The sequence below is a fragment of the Habropoda laboriosa genome, unplaced genomic scaffold (genome assembly GCF_001263275.1).
Source record: "Habropoda laboriosa isolate 0110345459 unplaced genomic scaffold, ASM126327v1 scaffold41, whole genome shotgun sequence".
Lineage (NCBI taxonomy): Eukaryota > Metazoa > Arthropoda > Insecta > Hymenoptera > Apidae > Habropoda > Habropoda laboriosa.
In genome coordinates, this window is record NW_017100164.1 from 1,533,821 (window position 1) to 1,544,810 (window position 10,990).

Sequence of the window (10,990 nt, forward strand, 5' to 3'; positions counted from 1 at the left end):
CGAGAGACGTTAGACCGTGCACGTGGCAGGAAATTTCAATGATTTCATTCTGCGGCCGTTAGTCCGTGAAATCCTGTCCCGCGGGGACGTCGTTCGTAACACATCGCGTTCGTCGTTTTTGCCTAATGAATCGGTGATAGAACTGAACTCCCGGAGACCGTCATGGGAAATGCTCGCTTTCTAGAGGTTCATTTCACTCCCGGTAGCTTGTTGATTTTATGCTGCCTACGAGTTACTTGCCTTTTTTTCCCCGTCGTAATTTTCTAGCAGATGAGGTAACGGAGCAGCTTGAGTTTTTCACACACAGCCGATACCTTTGAAGAGTTACTTTCGAATGGGGCTTTGTTGGGCGTTTTATGCTTGTTTATGGAAATAGTAGAGGTTGTCCAGAGTCTATCGATGCCAGTTAACACATTCCTCGGGATGTTTGCTTTTTGCACAATGAAATGTAACAGACATCGTTGCTGAGTGATCGAGAGAAAGTTTTTTCTTTCTAATTTTGGAACCGATCTTGAATATTTTGGGCAGCATGTTCTTAGATGCCGCGAATAATAAGTATCTCTTTTTTCACGCTACAAATTATATTCTGCGTTAAATCGTATTAATTCTTCAACGACTGATCACCGTCAAAACCGAACGTTGCTGTACAATCGTAACAAAACTCTGTCGATCCACACAAAAGAACGATCGTCATGTTTAAAAGAGTCTAGAAATTCTTGAGGAAACGATAAAACGCTAGTGGAATTTAACAGCCGCCACTTGCAAACAGATTGGCCCGTAATGACGCAAAAGGAGCCAAAGACGCATCGGCGATTTCTATTCCGCCTGGATCTCGCCGCGATTCCTAATAATCGTGCACATTCTTTCCCCTTGGCAAAAAAGCATCTAATAATCCCTCGTAACCTTCGGAAAACGAGACCGAGATAATTCCATTACCGCGGATATGACTCGACCCTCTCAATTAGCCTCGTTAGGATCGATTTTATAGAACGCGTAAATTCCACCGTAACTCCCCGTTTCCTCGGCTAGCGAACCGGTACTATGGGCGGCGAAAAGCCGTAACAAAAAATGCCGGCACGTCCAACGACTTCTTGGAACCGGAAGTTTCCCTCGCGCGTACATCCCGTCGTGGTTGATTACGCGAAATTAAGCACAGATGTCTATACACACCGGTAGGCGCCCACGAAACGGTGTCCGTTCGGCCTTCTTCTTCTTCGGTCGGTTCCTCCTTTAATCGGCGCAATTATTCGCGAACTGAACGCGGCGGCCTCGTAATACCTCCGTCACGTGGAATTCCACCATTTTATTGCGGCTACGTGGCGGCAGCGTGTGTATACTTTTATCATGCTTGAGCAAAGTCTTCGACGAACACGAATCGAATTGGCTGTTCGCTGGTTATTTTCGATCTTGCGGCTCTCGTTACAGGGAAATTTACACGTATCTTCCTTCACACAGCGTTGTTCACCATACCTCGGTATCCTCTCTTACTTTCGTTTTAAACGGAGATTCGATTTTAATTGCTTCGCTTAGGCCACTTGCTCGCTGGTTCTTATGCATCACCCGCCGATGTGGAATATAAAAGGTAATTTGGGGCGAGATCTCGTAAGTGAGTATCCAACGAGTAACAAGTCGTAAATCTAATTACGAGGGGGGGGGTAAAAAAGAATTCGCGGAACGAGGATTGGAAAAACTGTGGGATTAAATTTTCTTTTTCGACGTGGTCTCAGCCTCGATATTTCAGACCTCTGAATTCATTCGTTCATTCCCCTGTAAAAATATATTTTCCGTTTTCCCTTCAAAAAGAGCTGCAATCGCAGACTTGCCCTTTTTCATATTTGGAAACGAATAGTGTGTCCAAAAATTCTAGATTATCGTTACAATTTATGGAAGAAAGGAAAGAAATCTTAAAATGCAATTTTACGTAGCAAAAATTCCATATAGGTAACTCTTAACTCTGAAAAAATGTCCACGAAGTTTTAGACTTCATTTTTTTTTCATTTAAAGTAACTCGTGCAGGCTGTGAATAATCTCTTTCCGTGTTAGAAAATAATTATATTTACCGATAGTGAACAAACGACTTAGATACCACATTTATTTTTACCTTTTATCGAAATTAGATAAAATCTTCGAAGAGGTTAGGTTCCCCAGGGGTTAATCCCCTAATTCTCACGGTCTAAACCGTTTGGTCACGCAAAACAGAGTCGCGGCGGTGCTCCTCGAATATCAAGGTCATCCATCCTACACTCCGCGGCAGCGAGTGTCTCGATCGAGCGATTAGGCGATCCGATCGTTCGCTGACATCTTCCCAAGATACATAACAGAGTGCCGCGAGCTGAATTTATCGGCGGATAGATCAACCTTTAGAGTCCTTAGAGTGTTAAATGACGTGTGGTATCCGCAGAATCTGAAGCCCGATCCGCGATCATCTATCCCCGCGGCTTTCCGTCTGCTGTTCCTCCTTCACCTCTCCACCTTTTCGTTCTCCTATAGTCTCCTCGTCGTTCCACCTCATCCCTCCATCTACCGTCTCAACCGTGCAACACCCATTCACGCATGCGTAGTATGAGCGGGCTCGCGTTTTGATCGAAGGCGCATACAAGCAGCGTGTGGCGTGGCTCTGTAGAATGAAGACGTGCGGAACACAGTGCGGCTGGCGGGCTGGCACCGTGCAATCGCAGGTGGTCAATTAGAATCCGCGTTCTCTCGCGCACCGCGGTAATCAGGCCTTTACAGCTACTCTTTTTTTTCTGCATTTATAATTACGAGGCCTGCGGCCCCGGCCGCACGCTCTCTGTAACGATCCACGCCTTCCTTTTACCCGGCTCGCCTCTCTCCCCGTACACCCCCCTTTCCTTTTCATTCCTATTTGTTCGTCTCGCTGTTCCTTCGTTCCTTCTCCTTTCTTTGTTGTCTTCATTCGCGCTCGGTTTACAAGCCCGGTTATTTCCTAACGGCATCCCGTCTTTCATTTCGTCCTGGTAAAAATACTCAATGGATTCTCTTCTCCCTCGTGATTCCCTTGGCAAGTTACGAGTGGTGTGGTAACTGCCTCGGGAGAGTCCGGGGATGGCGATGAAGTGCCGAGAGATAGGCTGGAATTGGGAGAGGTTAAATGGTTCTAACATACTGCGTGTTTTCATTGGCTTCGTTTTGAAATCCCCCCCCTTTGTTACGTAACTCGGGTGGATGCTTGTTTTGATGTTGATGGTAATGTAAGTCAGATGTAAGTACGAAGTACTGATGGTGTATTTTAGGAGTGATGAGTTAAATACGGAGATACTAAAATTGAAGTCATTGAATCGTGTTTCATTGTGTAAGAAAATGTGAAATTTTCTATATTCTTCGAAAAGTGTTTTCTAACGACCATTTGTTTATTGCAGTACGACACTCGGCGAATTGAAAATTCACTCGAACGTGTTCATATTTTATTTTATTCTTACAAAAGCGACCTTCTTGTATGATACAACTATTATGTAAGACCTATCAGATTTCTCATTCACCATAAAAAAAAGAAGAATAAAACACGATGAAAAAATGAACTATCGTGTTATACCTAACCTAAAAGTTCGCCGTAATACGTAGAGTTATTGACGGTTACGGTCACCGAACCACGCCACTCTCGATTTTACTAGGGAAACTCACTCTCCACGAGTTGAACGTCACGTTGCGCTGAATTTCCATTGGTGGCAAAGCGTGAGCGTGCGCTTGGGCGCGCGCGCGTACGGCCGAGCACGCGGTCGACGCGCACGAGCGATCGCAAAACGGCCTTGCTCGATCGCCGCAAACTGGTTACCGTGTGCACGATTGCACGTCTAGTCCGGGTTGCATGCCGGGCCTTAAATTTCATCGTGGCGAAATCTCTCATTTCGCCTTCGTATTAACGATTAACGGCTTCGACGATCGTTTATCGACAAGAGCGCAGTCTCTGACCAACCGTGACGTTCTTAATCTCACTTGAATTGCCCACCCTGGGCTATACTCGCAAATCGAAGTATTCTCGTGGAAACGGCGATATAGTTTTTTTTCCGCAAAATTTCGAAAGTTCACTTAACGATAGGAATAAGATCGAATCGTTTCGACGAGCACGATATACTATACATATACGATTTTACTTTTTCCCTTCTTTTTAATTTGCATAATTACGTTGCATAATCTATGATGCAACAGTGGTAGCTTGTATTTTCGATCTCTTATGCATGTCCAACTGAAATTGTTGAGATAAATTCCGTATTGCGTTTTGTTTGACATGACAGTAACTGCAATAACAGCTGCATTCTTACGGGACTGAACATGAAACACTGCCTACTCGTTACGTCATAACCGACCATAAGGAAAACGAGTTCTTTCGGAAAACATTCGGCGAAATGAGGTTGCACGGATTAGATCCGGGCCACTTGTGCCATTCAAATCACTTTTTTTTTGTGATTTATTCAACTGCTAAGCACACACATTCTTCGAAACGTTATCAATCACGTCTATGATATGGTTGGTTCAGTGAAACCACTTCTATGCAGAAATGTCGCTACACTTCTCCACGTAACCGCGAAAAAAGGCATCTAAATTATGATGTCAAGTTGGATTAGTCACGGGTTCGTATCGGCACAACAATATCTCGCAAGAAATTAACCGCGGTTCGGTAAATTAGAATTTTAACGCTGATTCATAATATACCAGGCGAGCCAATTTTGTTTTTCGATCCTTTCCGCCTAGAAAGTTCAGATCGTATAATCGATTGCAACTCGATTATTGGTTCGACTTGGCTGCACTCTATAACTGCAACCTGTTGCCGACCTTCCTTATTAATTCGCAGTATGGCTAAGTCTAGGGTAAATAACCACACTTTTCTACAAGTTCTTCATTATCTGAAGGCGCTTTTCTCACTATTGGTTGGCGGCGCGTCCGACGCTCAACTCGGACACGCTCTCGCGCGCCATCTACCAAAAGTCCCTACGATTATTGACACATTCGCCACCTTCAGATTACAGTCATGTTCCGTTACTATCTTCACGGTATAATGACACGAGCTACGCTGAGGCCTCGTAAAATTTTGAAGTACAGTACCGCACATATAAATATCACTAATTTGCTGATGGAGATATAATTCTGCACATTCAAGCGTCCAGTACACTGTATTTATCAAGTGAACAGCCGACTCATTAAAATAAATCCCTTTTCAAACGCATCTACTATTTTCCATTATTAATTAAGTCAACTTGCTCAATTGATAACTATCAGCAATACTTTTCGAGTTCCGGTGCTCGAGTATTTCCAAACGGCAGAAAAACCACGAACCAACGCTCGATGCAGGAAATCTGTCATCGACCCGTAGATTTGTTCTCATACCAGTTTTCTCTGTGCACGGGATCGTCCTCTGCTAGGCGCATGCGCGGCGCGGCAAGCGTTCGTCGGTAGGTAAATAAACGTCGACGCGGAGTAATAGGAGATCACGACTGCATCCGTTTGGTACGTGCGACGATATGTGATTCCATAGCAAGGAGGAAGAGTGGGGAGGGTAGGATACGTTTCCCGTTTATCCGTGAAACAGGGAACGACTCGAGAACAAGCTTTTTTTTACCGACGCGACGGATCGATCGTCGGTAATCGATACCATTAGGCGCGGTTCGCGTATTACTGAGCGACGATAATGTATCCCCCAACTTGACCACCCCGTGGGGAATCTCGAATAATTATATTTTCCATAGGCGGTGATAATTACACGGAATACCGCTGGACGATGGAACGAAACATAAGGTAGAAGGGAGAGGAACGCGTAGAGAAGGGGGAACGGATAGGGAATGGGGGATAAATATCACGGGGGAGGGTGCGTAAAGGGGAGTGTAACCGGCGAGTGGTGAGTGCACCGCAAAAGACCCTCCTTCGGTAAGATAGTGCCTACCTGAGGAAAAACAAGTGACAGGCGTTGTTAATTGGCAGCCTCTAGATGGCAATTAAGATTAATAACAAGCTAGCAATCGTCGGCCGCCGATGGCCGGAGCCGCGCGTGTGCACGTACATACGATCTATACACGCACAGAGGTCCAGCGCGCGCACCGACGGCCTAAAGTGAGTATCGTCGGCATGCATGGACGTGAGGGGCTGCAGGAAGCACGGGACAGCCTAACCTCGCCGATAATAATATCATACACGCGAACTGTGGACGTGCAACTCTACTATACCAACGGATATACATACTAATGAGATAAAGCACAGAATTGGTTTTCTTTCACTATTTTTTCCTTCTCTTTTAATTGCTTCCACTTGCTAAAATTTTCATAATTTCAAGTACTAACAGGTGTAACAATTGTATTTATAATTTTTTCACTTTTTCATATTTTTCAATATTCCTTTAGGAGTTAATATTCTGTTGTGAGCACATCTTTAGAGTCTTCGAACTAACTGGTACAAGATTTCGTATCTTCCTCGTTGGTACCCACCGGTCCTAACCTACCTCAAGGGTCTTGGGCCTCGAGCACACATCAAGCGTGCACCGTTCGGGGAAAAAAGATCGTGTGTGTCAGGTAGTCGTAGGTCGAGAATCAGGTGCAGTTAAGGCTGATTCACACCACGCACCATTAATCGACATCAGATGGTAACTGATAGTATCAAAATTTGTCAGTATCAAATTGAGGAGATTATTTTTAATAGGGAAATCCTCTGCGATACATTCTCATTTACATAGGAGTTGAAATAGGTTGAAAGTTTGGAATAAAGCTACAACTGGCACTTCTGCGAATATCACAAAATAAGGATTAAGCTGTCATAATTCGTACGCGGCTCGGACTCGTTAATCTTTATAGATGACATTTTGCTAAGCCGACGGCTATTTTAATGCCTGGATTACAACGAACGAAGGACTCTAATGCAACCTAGATCAATTCACAGAACACAGACATCAAACTAACAATAAGTCCTGTGAAAATAAAAATTCAAATCTTAATCCTTTATTTCATATATTATTTAAAAATTTCCACCCTTATTTGTATTACTTTTACGTTAATTTAAGATCATGCGAAATAATAGAACAGAATTCTCATTGGTGAAAAGTAAAAAAATTTCCTCTGTCAAAGTTTCATAATTAAGAAATATAAACATTGATCCAAATCATGTGAAATAGTAGATTTTTTATTTAATGAAAAGTAGAAAGCTTGCTCTGTCAAAATTTCAATAATTAAGAAATACAAGCGAACAATTGACGGCTCGTAAAATCTAGAATCCGACAAACGTAAATCATAAATCGTTCTTTCGTCGCTCTCATGAAAACCAGCTGGTGCTTCGTTGCATTGTGAACTTCTCTGTTCGTGATCCTCGAACTCCTCCACGACGACGGTGTCGTTTTAACGATATATTATTTACTGACTCGGTGGTAATAAAATGCAACGGAGCTGCTGTTCCTTTCAAATTTACTCTCACTAGCGGTCGCTCGCTTTGAGAACAGGCCTGTTCACCTGTCAGCTAGGGGACCATACCTGTCTTATTGTCAATCCTTCCAAAATGGACACGTCCACCTCCTGTTTTGGTTACTGACCAGACTTTTTTTTTTTATTGCGGATTCGATATGGGTCGAGGCCTTTTTACAACTGATCGTCAAAGAAACTTTGGCTCTAGAATATCTTTATGCTGTTCCTTTGCTTTTCTTTTCCCTTTTTCGTGGCATTATCGTTACTATTTTTTGAATTTAAATTAGAATCGGATTTTACATTATTGCTCTTCTCTATATTTAATTATTTTTTCAATTTACCAGCTGATCTTTTAGTATTTCGTTTCTTCCTGTTTTTCTCACTTTCATTAGTTCATTGTATTTAATTTTTTCCGTTTTTCTTTCTCTTCGAACGTGTTTTCTATTATGTATCATAATAGGTTCATATCCGTAAATAAATAAATGAACAAATAAGAAAGTTTAGGCAAAAATTCAAAATCAATTTGTATTATTTCGAAATATGAATCATTTGTTCACACTTCTAATCTATGAAAATGTCAATATTCGACACTTCCTTTAAATACAAAGTTTCTTCATCCCCTAATCTAAAACAATCAACCGATTACCCATTTTCCATTCGAGAGAATAGGCAAAAGGGGGAAAGAGATCCTACGTGGCTTTAACATCAACTCCTCTATAACCATCGTTTCAAGGAATTTTCCACTTTACCCAGCACCGATCTCCTTAAAATTCCATATCACGAACGAACGTACGAATAAACGAGCAAAGCATGCGGCGGTGCTCCATCAGCCACGCTGATTGATTTATCTAGCGACGTATTTGTTCCCGGCTGTACAATGTTATAAGCGGCGCATAAAATAAGGGACGGGTGTAATTTAAAGCAATAAAGAAAATCGCGAAATCCGAGAGCTACTCTAAGCAGGACGCGTATGGAAAAGCCTCGCGTTTCTGGCCAGCAAGTAGGGATACGCCATTGGTCGTAATGGTCGGGCTCCGCGGCAATAATAATGATCGATCGTTGCATAATCAATAGGTTACGCAATTTGCCCTGGTAATCGTTGGGAACCATGAATGACGAGCCACATACTCGGGCAACGTCTCTAACGATCCCTAATTATCCCGATGGGTCCAAGGCGCCGTGGCTGAATCCTAACCCAGATGTGAATTTATGTCGGCCAAGTCTCGTTAATACCGAGCTTGAGTTATTTCTACGCGTTCTCTGTTTATCGGGTTCTCGTGACGGTGGTATTAAACGCTGGCGAAGAAGAAAGAGGGAATATCTCGCGAGAGAAAGCTTTTTATCTTCGAAGATCATTTCGATGGAGCGTTTACAAGCTGTAATGAGGGAATTTTTTTTTCCATTTTTTCCCCTTTCTTCTTCGTTTCTTTTTTTTTTTTTTGGGAAGATAGTTCGATGATATTGGGTTTGTAAGAGAAAATCAGTCAGGATAACGGTGGTGAGCGGTGGAATAAGATATAAACGTGGGCGGTTAAACAAAGTGAATACTTGTATTTCGAAGTATACTGTACGAGTGCTGATACAATTCTATCTTTCCTGAAAAACCTAGTCAAGAGGACCCCCTTGACAATATGGCCTTTCTTAGCCTTGAGGCAGAACTATCCCTAGGAGGGGGAAACGCAGCCTTCGCTTTTTGGACTTTTCTAACAGGTTCTAGCAGAACAATTGTATTTATTTTTAGGGGTATTTTTAATATATGTGAAAACTCGAGTGATTCGCGAATGTTCGAATTTTAGAAAAATTGTAATTTTCTTAATTAAAATTGTTACTTCTTAATTATTAAAATTATCCTACTTTGGAATTTTGTTATTCCGTTTCTTTTCCGTCTTGATGGAATATTCTTTTTTTTTTTTTGAGGTTAGAGGAGTATTTTTAATATATGTAAAAACTTGAGTGATTCGCGAATGTTCGAATTTTAGAAAAATTGTAAAAAATTGTTTATTACGTATACGTCGTTTTTAATGAAAATTATCAGTTTAATCGCGAATGTTCGAATTCTATGAAAATCTACTTCATCGTTACATAAATAACTTCGATATCCGTTTCACAACCTCGACCACAATTACTAAGATTTCTAGTGCTTCTGTTACTTCTTCGTATCCACGAGAATAATATGACAAAGAAGTTAGACAACGAAATTGTTTCATCGTCGGATAAAGTAGTTACTGAACGTCGTATATTGTAAACTTCGTCGAAGTCCACGTTGAAGTGTCCACTTGTCGCAGGCTTACATAACGACACATTTATACATTCCATCGTTTATTTCCTTTAGACGAGGATGCAAAATACTTTACGAGGATATCAAATTATTTTCCCTATCTGAATGTCTATTTAAAACAGTGATGAGCAATCGTTGTATCTTTGCGCTGCAAACGCGAGCTTAGGAAAACTGATTTATTGATTTAAAAATTGTTCAATTTAAAGTAAATAAAGGGCGTGTAATCGAAAACAGAAGGATTTTAATATTTTTCACCTTGGTTAATTGAAAATGGGTCGCGCAAACAAATTATACAGATTGCTTATCACCGATTTAAAATATTCCTGGGAAATTTTCTCCGTCAAATATAAAACAAATATTGTTGCGAGCACCGTAAATGTTTATACGTAATTTAAATGGTTTCAAAGGATGGAAGAAGAATTTGTTTAATGGAAGAGATGGCAAAAAATGAAAGGAAGTTTCATACTGATTTAAAATTTTAGAGTTCAAAGTCATTTTAAGGTTATATTATTATGGATATTTAAATGGACATTAACCCTAGTGCGTTCTTTCGTTCGACTGTACACTTGAGATTTCTGGGTCTTTTTTGACCCAAAGGTTTTAGGTGTAACAATTTTTGTTACCAACACGCCGTATGAACTTAGGTAATGAACTTTCGATGTAATGTTAAGGGAACATAAATTTGGCAACAGCAAAAGTAATTAAAAAGATAAGAAGGCGATGGGTCAAAAAAGACCCGAAGACCGTACCTAGGGTTAACGTCTACTACAACATAAAGCATAGATGAATTTGAAAAGAAAATTGAATCGTTGAATAACTGAAACCATTTAAATTACTTATCAAAATTTTCCAACCTCTCTAACTGATTTCCTGATTGTAACCTTTTTACCAGTCTAAAACGAACCGGAAATGCAGACAGACATTACACATCGAATTGCTGTCCTTTCTTTTTTTTAAGATTTGTCCTTAAATAAACGAAAAGTGTCTGCGTTCCTTCTCATTTAAATCTATCGAATGAAGAAATGCCTGCACCCAATAATACCTTTCAAACCACATACATAGAGCGAAGATCCTGCATATCGAGCACTTTCTTTTCGCGCGTGAAATCAAGGCTGCCGCGAAACAGGTTGACATTTCAGGTTATGTCGCAATAATCGGTCTCGTCCAGCACTCGTTTCGGGAAACGAGGAGTACACGACGGTTGATTGCGCAACCAATCAACCAGATTTCGCAACATGTTTAACATTAAAGGCTCCTGTTGCCGCGACACAGCGAAACAGCGTGGGCACGCAAAACTATACCGATATATTTCGTG

The 10,990-nt window shown here is 41.4% G+C and overlaps 1 protein-coding gene across 1 annotated transcript in view; it reads right to left on the reverse strand.

The window, feature by feature from the left end:
• Nucleotides 1-10,990, reverse strand: part of LOC108578551 — a 198,236-nt gene that overhangs the window by 49,657 nt on the left and 137,589 nt on the right. The gene's annotated exons all lie outside the window — the stretch shown is intronic.